The sequence below is a fragment of the Triticum aestivum genome, chromosome 2A, assembly GCF_018294505.1.
Source record: "Triticum aestivum cultivar Chinese Spring chromosome 2A, IWGSC CS RefSeq v2.1, whole genome shotgun sequence".
Lineage (NCBI taxonomy): Eukaryota > Viridiplantae > Streptophyta > Magnoliopsida > Poales > Poaceae > Triticum > Triticum aestivum.
In genome coordinates this window covers 549,930,396-549,942,719 of record NC_057797.1, presented here as the reverse complement: position 1 = coordinate 549,942,719, position 12,324 = coordinate 549,930,396, and positions in this window count along the sequence as shown.

Sequence of the window (12,324 nt, the reverse complement as noted above, 5' to 3'; positions counted from 1 at the left end):
GCGGGGCATCCTGGTGAAGTAGAGGCGCGTGCTGCAGTGGCGACGAGCGAGGCGTCCGAGTGACGTAGACGCGTCCTGCAGAGTGGCGATGCGCGGAGCGTCCGGATGATGTAGACGCATGCCGCGAAGTGACGATGCGCGGGGCGTCCTGGTGAAGTAGACCCATAACGCGGAGTGGCGATGCGCGGGGTGGCCGAGTGAAGTAGACCCGTCCCGCAGAGTGGCGATGCGCGGGGTGGCCGAGTGAAGTAGACCCGTCCCGCGGAGTGGCGATGTGCGGGGTGGCCGAGTGAAGTAGACCCGTCCCGCGGAGTGGTGACGCGCGGGGGCGTCTGTGTGATGTCGACGCGTCCCGTGGAGTGACGACGCGTGGGTCCTCTGAGTGAAGTAGACCCGTAACGCGGAGTGGCGATGCGCGGGGTGGCCGAGTGAAGACGCATCCAGCGGAGTGGCGGCGCACGGCCGTCCGAGTGTTGTAGACGGATGCAGTGGTCATGGTCGTTGCTGTGGAGGATCTATCGAGGGCCGTAGCTTCAGGCGTCACCGGTCTGTTACGGTGACTGGACATCAGCCGACAGAGTAAAAGGGTGAACCGGCCGAGTGGACCCCGCGACCTCACGGCCGAGTGAGCCCTGTTCGAGCGGACATCTCATCCGAGTGCTCCCGCCTGTCCGAGTGAACCGCAGCCGTCGTTGCGGAGGTGCGATACAGATGACGCAGCGATGCGATCCCTTGTTGGAGCTGGGCGGCGTACTAGAGGTCAACTGCAGCGCTCGGTCAGTAATGGAGGAATAAATCCCTGTTAATTAGGCGTAATTGCTTGGCTAGCCAACGCATGAAAGGAGTCGCCCACGTCCAGACCATGAATGCAGAATCATGTACGCAGAATCTGCATGTAAGAGGCATTAATTAGCGCTAATTAAGCAAAACTTAAAGCCGTTAGTGTATGTAATGGATGTAAATGGAAGTTTCCCTTTCCCACGGCCATTCACTGCATGCAGTTCATTGCTGTGCCGTGGGGGTTTGCCAGACTTGATCTTGCGGCCCCGGAAGGCATCGAACTCGCCGGGTACCGGACTGTCGGAGGCTCCGGAGAGCAGCTCGGAGACCGTCGACGTCACGGCCGTCGACGGCGCGCCTGGTGCAGAGGAACACGTCGACGAACCCGACGACGCCGGCGGGCACGTTGTACCCGACTATGGCGTTCCGGGCCGGGTTGCGACTGCCGGAGTCGCGCGCGTGTGTGTGGCACTGCCGCCATCGTTATGTGCACATCGATGGATCTGCGTTTCTATTGCAGGGGCAGCCGCAGTGCAGCTGTCCAGAGGAAAATGACGGCATCGAGGCCGAAGATGACGACGGTCGGACGGCGTCGGTGCCAATGCATGGAAGCGCAACGTCAGCATCGTAGATGGAGTCAGAGATGGCAACGCGTGGACGGCGTCGCTTCATTGCCTGGGAGCAGAACCAATGATCACAACGAAGTGAGGTGTCCCCTTCGCTGCTTCTTCTCCTTATGATTGATCACGCATGGATGATGTCGGATCCTACAGGAGGAAAAGATCAACCCATTGTTACATATAATTAATTCAAAGAAAGACTAGATTGAATGGATACTTCCCTAATCCTTTGCTTTGTACGAATGGCCCAATGGTCAGAACTCTAGTGGCCAATTGCTCTGGCGATGGTCGTTGATCCGTTGCTGAAGATTGAAGAAAAAACCATTTGCACCATGGTTCGATAGACGCCAGGCCCCACGGTGGGCGCCAACTGTCGTGGTTCTAAGTCTGACAGTAGAATAGGGGTAGTATAACGGAGCATGATCTATCGAGATGCATATGGGTGACACGGTGGTTTTAGCGAGTTCGGGCCTCTCACGGTGGAGATAACAACCCTACGTCTCGTGCTCCGGAGAGGCTTTGTTTTATCTGAGTATATATCTGGAGATTACAATGAGTGTGAGAGAGAGGAACGGATCCCCATGCCTGAGCTTAAGTCCTGGGACTAATGGTGAAGAGAGAGAGAGGTGGAAGAAGAGCCCCTTGTCTAGTGGTGGGGGGTGGCTTATATAGAGTGCGCCACCCCCTCACCTCCTATGTTACAAAGTGGGGTATGAATGCCATAATGCCAGCCCGCTATTAAGTCCTCACAATTAGAAAGATGCCGACTGCCTTGCTGCCTGCTGGTCTTCGTATATCCGAGTGAGTCATACGGTCGAGTGGTGAACCGTCATCCGAGTGGATGGTATGTTGCTTGGTCGAGTGGATAGTATGCTGCTTGTCCGAGTGGATAGTGTGTCTGTATGAAATTGACCTGGACCCACATGTTGTGTGGACCCCATGCTTCATGATATTTCGACCCTTCATGGGCCTACCTGTTATGTATATCCCCAACAGGGGGCGCCCCCCCTTCCTTGTCGTATTCGAACTAGGGGAGGGGGTGCGCGGCCTGCCCTGGCCAGCCCTCCTCTTCTCCCTTAGGGCCCATGTAGGCCCATTAACGCCCGAGGGGGGTTCCGGTAAACCCCCGGTACTCTGATAAAATCCCGATTTCACCCAGAACGATTCTGATATCCAAATATAGGCTTCCAATATATCAATCTTTATGTCTCGACCATTTCGAGACTGCTCATCAGGTCCGTGATCACATCTGGGACCCCGAACAACCTTTAGTACATCAAAACACAAAAAACCCTAATTACGATCGTCACCGAACTTTAAGCGTGCGGACCCTACGGGTTCGAGAACTAGGTAGACATGACCGAGACACGTCTCCGGTCAATAACCAATAGCGGAACCTGGATGCTCATATTGGTTTCTACATATTCTACGAAGATCTTTATCGGTCAAACCGCATAATAACATACGTTGTTCCCTTTGTCATCGGTTTGTTACTTGCCCGAGATTCGATCGTCGGTATTCCAATACCTAGTTCAATCTCGTTACCGGCAAGTCTCTTTACTCGTTCCATAATACATCATTCCACAACTAACTCATTAGTTGCAATGCTTGCAAGACTTAAGTGATGTGCATTACCTAGTGGGCCCAGAGATACCTCTCCGACAATCGGAGTGACAAATCCTAATCTCAAAATACCCCAACCCAACAAGTACCTTCGGAGACACCTGTAGAGCACCTTTATAATCACCCAGTTACGTTGTGATGTTTGGTAGCACACAAAGTGTTCCTCCGGTAAACGGGAGTTGCATAATCTTATAGTCATAGGAACATGTATAAGTCATGAAGAAAGCAATAGCAACAAACTATACAATCAAGTGCTAAGCTAACGGAATGGGTCAAGTCAATCACATCATTCTCTTAATGATGTGATCCCGTTAATCAAATGACAACTCATGTCTATGGTTAGGAAACATAACCATCTTCGATCAATGAGCTAGTCAAGTAGAGGCATACTAGTGACACTCTGTTTGTCTATGTATTCACACATGTGTTATGTTTCCGGTTAATACAATTCTAGCATGAATAATAAACATTTATCATGATATAAGGAAATAAATAATAACTTTATTATTGCCTCTAGGGCATATTTCCTTTAGTCTCCCACTTGCACTAGAGTCAATAATCTAGATTACACAGTAATGATTCTAACACCCATGGAGCCGTGGTGTTGATCATGTTTTGCTCGTGGAAGAGGCTTAGTCAGCGGGTCTGCAACATTCAGATCCGTATGTATCATGCAAATTTCTATGTCTCCCACTTGGACTAAATCCCGAATGGAATTGAAGCGTCTCTTGATGTGCTTGGTTCTCTTGTGAAATCTGGATTCCTTCGCCAAGGCAATTGCACCAGTATTGTCACAAAAGATTTTTCATTGGACCCGATGCACTAGGTATGACACCTAGATCGGATATGAACTCCTTCATCCAGTCTCCTTCATTTGCTGGTTCCGAAGCAGCTATGTACTCCGCTTCACATGTAGATCCCGCCACGACGCTTTGTTTAGAACTGCACCAACTGACAGCTCCACCGTTCAGTATAAACACGTATCCGGTTTGCGATTTAGAATCGTCTGGATTAGTGTCAAAGCTTGTATCAACGTAAACATTTACGATGATCTCTTTGTCACCTCCATATACGAGAAACATATCCTTAGTCCTTTTCAGGTACTTCAGGATGTTCTTGACCGTTGTCCAGTGATCGACTCCTGGATTACTTTGGTACCTCCCTTCTAGACTTATAGCAAGGCACACATCAGGTCTGGTACACAGCATTGCATACATGATAGAGCCTATGGCTGAAGCATAGGGAACATCTTTCATTTTCTCTCTATCTTTTGCGGTGGTCGGACATTGAGTCTTACTCAACTTCACACCTTGTGACACAGGCAAGAACCCTTTCTTTGCTTGATCCATTTTGAAATTCTTCAAAACTTTGTCAAGGTACGTGCTTTGTGAAAGTCCAATTAAGTGTCTTGATCTATCTCTATAGATCTTAATGCCCAATATGTAAGCAGCTTCACCGAGGTTTTTCATTGAAAAACTCTTATTCAAGTATCCCTTTATGCTATCCAGAAATTCTATATCATTTCCAATCAGTAATATGTCATCCACATATAATATCAGAAATGCTACAGAGCTCCCACTCACTTTCTTGTAAATACAGGCTTCTCCAAAAGTCTGTACAAAACCAAATGCTTTGATCACACTATCGAAGCGTTTATTCCAACTCTGAGAGGCTTGCACCAGTCCATAAATGGATCGCTGGAGCTTGCACACTTTGTTAGCTCCCTTTGGATCGACAAAACCTTCTGGTTGCATCATATACAACTCTTCTTCCAGAAATCCATTCAGCAATGCGGTTTTGACATCCATCTGCCAAATTTCATAGTCACAAAATGCGGCAATCGCTAACATGATTCGGACAGACTTAAGCATCGCTCCGGGTGAGAAGGTCTTATCGTAGTCAATCCGTTGAACTTGTCGAAAACCTTTCGCAACAAGTCGAGCTTTGTAGACAGTAACATTACCGTCAGCGTCAGTCTTCTTATTGAAGATCCATTTATTCTCAATTGCTTGCCGATCAACGGGCAAGTCAACCAAAGTCCACACTTTGTTCTCATACATGGATCCCATCTCAGATTTCATGGCTTCTAGTCATCATGCGGAATCTGGGCTCACCATCGCTTCTTCATAGTTCGTAGGTTCATCATGATCTATTAGCATGACTTCCAGAACAAGATTACCGTACCACTCTGGTGCGGATCTTACTCTGGTTGATCTACGAGGTTCGGTAGTAACTTTATCTAAAGTTTCATGATCATTATCATTAGCTTCCTCACTAATTGGTATAGGTGTCATAGAAACCGGTTTCTGTGATGTACTACTTTCCAATGAGGGAGCAGGTACAGTTACCTCATCAAGTTCTAGTTTCCTTCCACTCATGTCTTTCGAGAGAAACTCCTTCTCTAGAAAGGATCCATTCTTAGGAACGAATGTCTTGCCTTCGGATCTATGATAGAAGGTGTACCCAACAGTCTCCTTTGGGTATCCTATGAAGACACATTTCTCCGATTTGGGTTCGAGCTTATCAGGTTGAAGCTTTTTCACATAAGCATCCCAGCCCCAAACTTTTAGAAACGACAACTTTGGTTTCTTGACAAACCACAGTTCATATGGTGTTGTTTCAACGGATTTCGATGGTGCCCTATTTAACGTGAATGCAGCCGTCTCTAAAGCATAACCCCAAAACGATAGAGGTAAATCAGTAAGAGACATCATAGATCGCACCATATCTAATAAAGTACGATTACGACGTGCGGACACACCATTACGCTGTGGTGTTCCGGGTGGCGTGAGTTGCGAAACTATTCCGCATTGTTTCAAATGTGGACCAAACTCGTAACTCAAATATTCTCCTCCACGATCAGATCATAGAAACTTTATTTTCTTGTTACGATGATTTTCAACTTCACTCTAAAATTCTTTGAACTTTTCAAATGTTTCTCACCTTCACAGATGATTTAAATAGATATACCCATATCTTCTTAAATCATCTGTGAAGGTGAGAAAATAACGATATCCGCCACGAGCCTCAACATTCATCGGACCACATACATCTGTATGTATGATTTCCAACAAATCGGTGGCTCTCTCCATAGTATCGGAGAACGGTGTTTTAGTCATCTTGCCCATGAGGCACGGTTCGCATGTACCAAGTGATTCATAATCAAGTGATTCCAAAAGTCCATCAGTATGGAGTTTCTACATGCGCTTTACACCGATATGACCTAAACGGCAGTGCCACAAATAAGTTGCACTATCATTATCAACTCTGCATCTTTTGGCTTCAACATTATGAATATGTGTATCACTACTATTGAGATTCATGAAAAATAGACCACTCTTCAAGGGTGCATGACCATAAAAGATATTACTCATATAAATAGAACAACCATTATTCTCTGATTTAAATAAATAACCGTCTCGCATCAAACAAGATCCAGATATAATGTTCATGCTCAACGCTGGCACCAAATAACAATTATTTAGGTCTAATACTAATCCAAAAGGTAGATGTAGAGGTAGCGTGCCGACTGCGATCACATCGACATTGAAACCATTTCCCACGCGCATCGTCACCTCGTCCTTTGCTAGTGTTCGCTTAATCTGTAGTCCCTGTTTGGAGTTGCAAATATTAGCAACAGAACCAGTATCAAATACCCAGGTGCTACTGCGAGCTCTAGTAAGGTACACATCAATAAACATGTATATCACATATACCTTTGTTCACCTTGCCATCCTTATTATCCGCCAAATACTTGGGGCAGTTCCGCTTCCAGTGTCTAGTCTGCTTGCAGTAGAAGCACTCAGTTTCAGGCTTAGGTCCAAATTTGGGTTTCTTCTCCTGAGTAGCAACTTGCTTGCTGTTCTTCTTGAAGTTCCCCTTCTTCTTCCCTTTGCCCTTTTTCTTGAAATTGGCGGTCTTGTTGACCATCAACACTTGATGCTCCTTCTTGATTTCTACCTCCGCAGCCTTTAGCATTGCGAAGAGCTCGGGAATCATCTTATCCATCCCTTGCATGTTATAGTTCATCACGAAGCTCTTGTAGCTTGGTGGTAGTGATTGAAAAACTTTGTTAATGACACTATCACAGGAAGATTAACTCCCAGTTGAGTCAAGTGATTATGATACCCAGACATTTTGAGTATATGTTCACTGACATAACTATTCTCCTCCATCTTGCAGCTATAGAACTTATTGGACACTTCATATCTCTCAATCCGGGCATTTGCTTGAAATATTAACTTCAACTCCTGGAACATCTCATATGCTCCATGACGTTCAAAACGTCGCTGAAGTCCTGATTCTAAGTCGTAAAGCATGGCACACTGAACTATCGAGTAGTCATCAGCATTGCTCTGCCAGACGCTCATAACATCTGGTGTTGCTCCAGCAGCAGGCCTGGCACCCAGTGGTGCTTCCAGGACGTATTTCTTCTTTGCAGCAACGAGGATAATCCTCAAGTTACGGACCCAGTCCGTGTAATTGCTAGCATCATCTTTCAACTTTGCTTTCTCAAGGAACGCATTAAAATTCAATGGAACAACAGCACGGGCCATCTATCTACAATCAAACATAGACAAGCAAGATACTATCAGGTACTAAGTTCATGATAAACTTAAGTTCAATTAATCATATTACTTAAGAACTCCCACTTAGAAAGACATCCCTCTAATCTTCTAAGTGATCACGTGATCCAAATCAACTAAACCATAACCGATCATCACGTGAAATGGAGTAGCTTTCAATGGTGAACATCAATGTGTTGGTCATATCTACTATATGATTCATGCTCGACCTTTCGGTCTCAGTGTTCCGAGGCCATATCTGCATATGCTAGGCTCGTCATGTTTAACCTGAGTATTCTGCGTGTGCAAAACTGGCTTGCACCCCTTGTAGATGGACATAGAGCTTATCACACCCGATCATCACGTGGTGTCTGGGCATGACGAACTTTAGCAACAGTGCATACTCAGGTAGAACACTTTTATCTTGAAATTTAGTGAGAGATCATCTTATAATGCTACCGTCAATGAAAGCAAGATAAGATGCATAAAAGATAAACATCACATGCAATGAATATAAGTGATATGATATGGCCATCATCATCTTGTACTTGTGATCTCCATCTCCGAAGTACCGTCATGATCACCATCGTCACCGGCGCGACACCTTGATCGCCATCGTAGCATCATTGTCGTCTCGCCAATCTTATGCGTCAACGACTATCGCTATCGCTTAGTGATAAAGTAAAGCATTACAGGGTGATTGCATTGCATACAATAAAGCGACAACCATATGGCTCCTGCCAGTTGCCGATAACTCAGTTACAAAACATGATCATCTCATACAATAAAATATAGCATCATGTCCATATCACATCACAACATGCCCTGCAAAAACAAGTTAGATGTCCTCTACTTTGTTGTTGCAAGTTTTACGTGGTTGCTACGGGCTTAGCAAGAACCGTTTTTACCTACACATCAAAACCACAACGATAGTTTGTCAAATTGGTGTTGTTTTAACCTTCACAAGGACCGGGCGTAGCCACACTCGGTTCAACTAAAGTTGGAGAAACTGACACCCGCCAGCCACATGTGTGCAAAGCACGACGGTGAAACCAGTCTTGCGTAAGCTTATGCGTAATGTCGGTCCGGGCCGCTTCATCCAACAATACCGCCGAACCAAAGTATGACATGCTGGTAAGCAGTATGACTTATATCACCCACAACTCACTTGTGTTCTACTCGTGCATAACATCAACGCATAAAACCTGGCTCGAATGCCACTGTTGGGGAACGTAGTAATTTCAAAAAAAAATCCTACGCACACGCAAGATCAAGGTGATGCATAGCAACAAGAGGGGAGAGTGTTGTCTATGTACCTTCGTAGACCGGCAACGGAAGCATTGACACAACATAGAGGAAGTAGTCGTACGTCTTCCCGATCCGACCGATCCAAGTACCGAACGTATGGCACCTCCGAGTTCTGCACACGTTCAACTCGGTGACGTCCCTCGAGCTCCGATCCAGCCAAGTGTTGAGGGAGAGTTTCGTCAGCACGATGGCGTGATGACGGTGATGATGTTCTACCGACGCAGGGCTTCTCCTAAGCACCGCTACGATATGACCGAGGGGAATATGGTGGAAGGGGGCACCGCACACGGCTAAGGAACGATCACGAAGATCAACTTGTGTTTCATGGGGTGCCCCCTGCCCCCGGATGCAGACGATTTAAGTCATATAATCCAACAGTTCGGAGAGTCCGCCCGGAAGCTTTGGAACAGGTTCCTCACTAAGAAGAACCAAATCGTCGACTGTCCAGACGCCGAAGCCTTAGCAGCTTTCAAACACAATGTCCGAGACGAATGGCTCGCCAGACACCTCGGTCAAGAAAAACCAAGAACAATGGCAGCCCTAACAAGCCTCATGACCCGCTTTTGTGTGGGTGAGGACAGCTGGTTGGCCCGTAGCAGCACCAGCGACCCAAGCACATCCGAAGTCAGGGATGGCAATGGTAAACCATGACGCAACCAAAACAAGCGTCGAAATAAAGAAGGTAGCCCATATAATACGGCGGTAACGCCGGATTCAGGGGCTATTGACCAGGTCAGCGGAAAAAGCCCTTAAAGGGCAGTAGAGAAGGACAATATGGCCTAAACAAAATTGTTGACAAACTCTGTCAGATTCACGGCACCCCAGACAAACCTGCAAATCATACCCACAGAGAATGTTGGGTCTTCAAACAGGCCGGTAAGCTAAACGCCGAAAAAAAGGGGATGAAACACCAAGCGAAGATGAGGATGAACCTCGCCAGCAAAGCTCCGGAGGACAGAAAAAGTTCCCACCAGAGGTTAAAACAGTAAACATGATCTAGGTGACAAAGGGGAGAAGCAATCACGCACCCCGACGCACGCGCGCCATAAAGCCCGTCACCCCTAGGCTCAACCCCTGGTTGGCCTGCCCGATCACTTTTGATAGTAGGGATCCCAGTACACATATCTGGCGCAAAGGACTAACGGCCTTGGTGTTATACCCAATAATAAACTGGTACCATTTCACAAGGGTCCTAATGGACAGCGGCAGTTATCTAAATCTGATATATCAGGATACAGTCCGCAAAATGGGGATAGACCCGACACAAATAAGCCGCAGTAATACAACCTTCAAGGGAGTAATTCCAAGCCAAGAAGCCCACTGCACGGGCTCTCTACTACTACAGGTGGTATTAGGTTCTCCCGATAACTTCCGAAATGAAACGTTAACTTTTCACATCGCTCCATTCCAAAGTGATTTTCAAGCATTACTTGGAAGGGCGGCTTTCGCTCGTTTTAACTCAATACCGCATTATGCTTTTCTCAAGCTCAAGATGCCCCGTCCACGAGGCGTCATTACAGTCAGCGGAAATACCAACCGTTCTTCACGTACGAAACAGGACGCGGTGAGTTTAACAGCCGCACACTAGACACCCTCACCAACCAGAAAAAATGGCAGGTCGTCAAGACCACGAACACGGTTAGACGAGTCTGGTGTTCCATCATACATGCATGAGATTGGTTTTTGAACCCCCATAACACGATACCAGGGGGTTCCCACGTGCAATCAGGGCCAGCCCAGCTAAACTAGGCTTCTCTGGAATTCTGATAACTCATTCTTCTTTTCGGCACGGCAACTTTCACCTAAGGCATAGCCTAGTGGTGGGAAGGGGTTGATGCCTTCCCACCCACCCAGGTTCAAGGCATGGTACTTGCAATTTGAGTTTGTTGCACCAATTATACTGTAAGGGGTTCCCTTACAGTCTTTCTATCAAAAAAAACTTTCACCTAAGTTCTTTCCTTTTGCATGTTACAATCGTGCTACACCCATCTAGGACACGGCACAAAGGAGACATAGGCGCAGACGTGCAACAGGGACCCGCCCAAAGGTTTCTTTTTAGATTAAGGACCTGCGTAAACCTTTTTTACTGTTTCTTGTTGCTTTACATCCTCCGGATACTCTACACAACCGAGAAGGATGCCGGCGTTATTGGCATGTGGCCACGCCAGGATTTTGCACGTACCCGGACACATGGTTTCTTTTTATAAAGGGCATTGTTTAGCCCGGCATATATTAATGACCAAACACCTTAGGGAGTGTTCGGCGTCGCGAGTTTGGCCCTATATGCATCAGCTTCGAATCATGTCTTTGGTCAAATGTTGGGTTTGCCCGGCTCTCACGTTTTGGTACCTTAAGTTCCGTTATATCGGCTAAGGTAGCACTGGGAGAACTACTGCAATTGTGCCCTGGTTCACTCGGATGAGCACCTTAGTAGAGAAAGCCGAAAACTAACTGTCATGATTTAGCGAGAGACTGGTCAACCACTCAATGACTAATCGGAATCTTCGTGATTCCTCCGCATTAACGAAGGGTCGTTTCCCGGTGATGTACATACGCGCCCCATATTCGGACGAGCGCAGAAGTACCAGGGGCTATATAGTAGCCCCACTGTCAAACTCCTATGGCTAAGTGAAAGTGTTAAAGCAATATAGTCCGATTGCCTCGTTCGCTATGCTATCACCTCCTTAACGGACCAAGACGTTGGGTCAAGTGTGGATATGCATCTTTTGCGAACACCCCCGCATTATATGCGTGGGGGCGGAAGCTGACAACTGCAAACTTTCAGGTTATATACATATATACATAAACGGCCGCACAGGAGGCATCATAGTACTTTTGGGCAAAAGTATAAATACAGCCTCGGTTAATTCAGAAAAACATTGTTTGTACAATGGGACTACATGTCACTAGAAAATAATATTCTTCGAGCACCGAGCCTCTATCAGACGAGCACCTTCAAGGACTTCTTCAAAGTAGTGCTCGGCAGCAACTCGGCCTATAGCCGAACCCTGTGCCGCAATAGTGGTGGCCTCCATCTCCACCCAGTATGTTTTGACATGGGTAAGGGCCATCCATGCACCTTCTATGCACGCTGATCTCTTTAAAGCATTGATGCGTGGCACAGCTTCAAGAAATTGTTGCACTAAGCTAAAATAACTACATGGCCTTGGCCCTCCCAGCCACAAGTGATCCATAACGGACCTCGTGGAAAGTCCGGACAACCTATGGAGCTCGGCCCAACCGGTCAATCGCTCATTCAGCAGCAGCAGGCGGATTGGAGCGTGAAATTGTGACCAAAACAACTTTTCCACTTCAGGACCTTTCTGGTCCTTGAAGTACTCGGCTGCGTCAGCAGCATTTCCAGCCAAATCCATGTATGTGTCCGCAGAACTCCGTAGCCGTTCCAGGGGAGCATATTTCGGATCTCC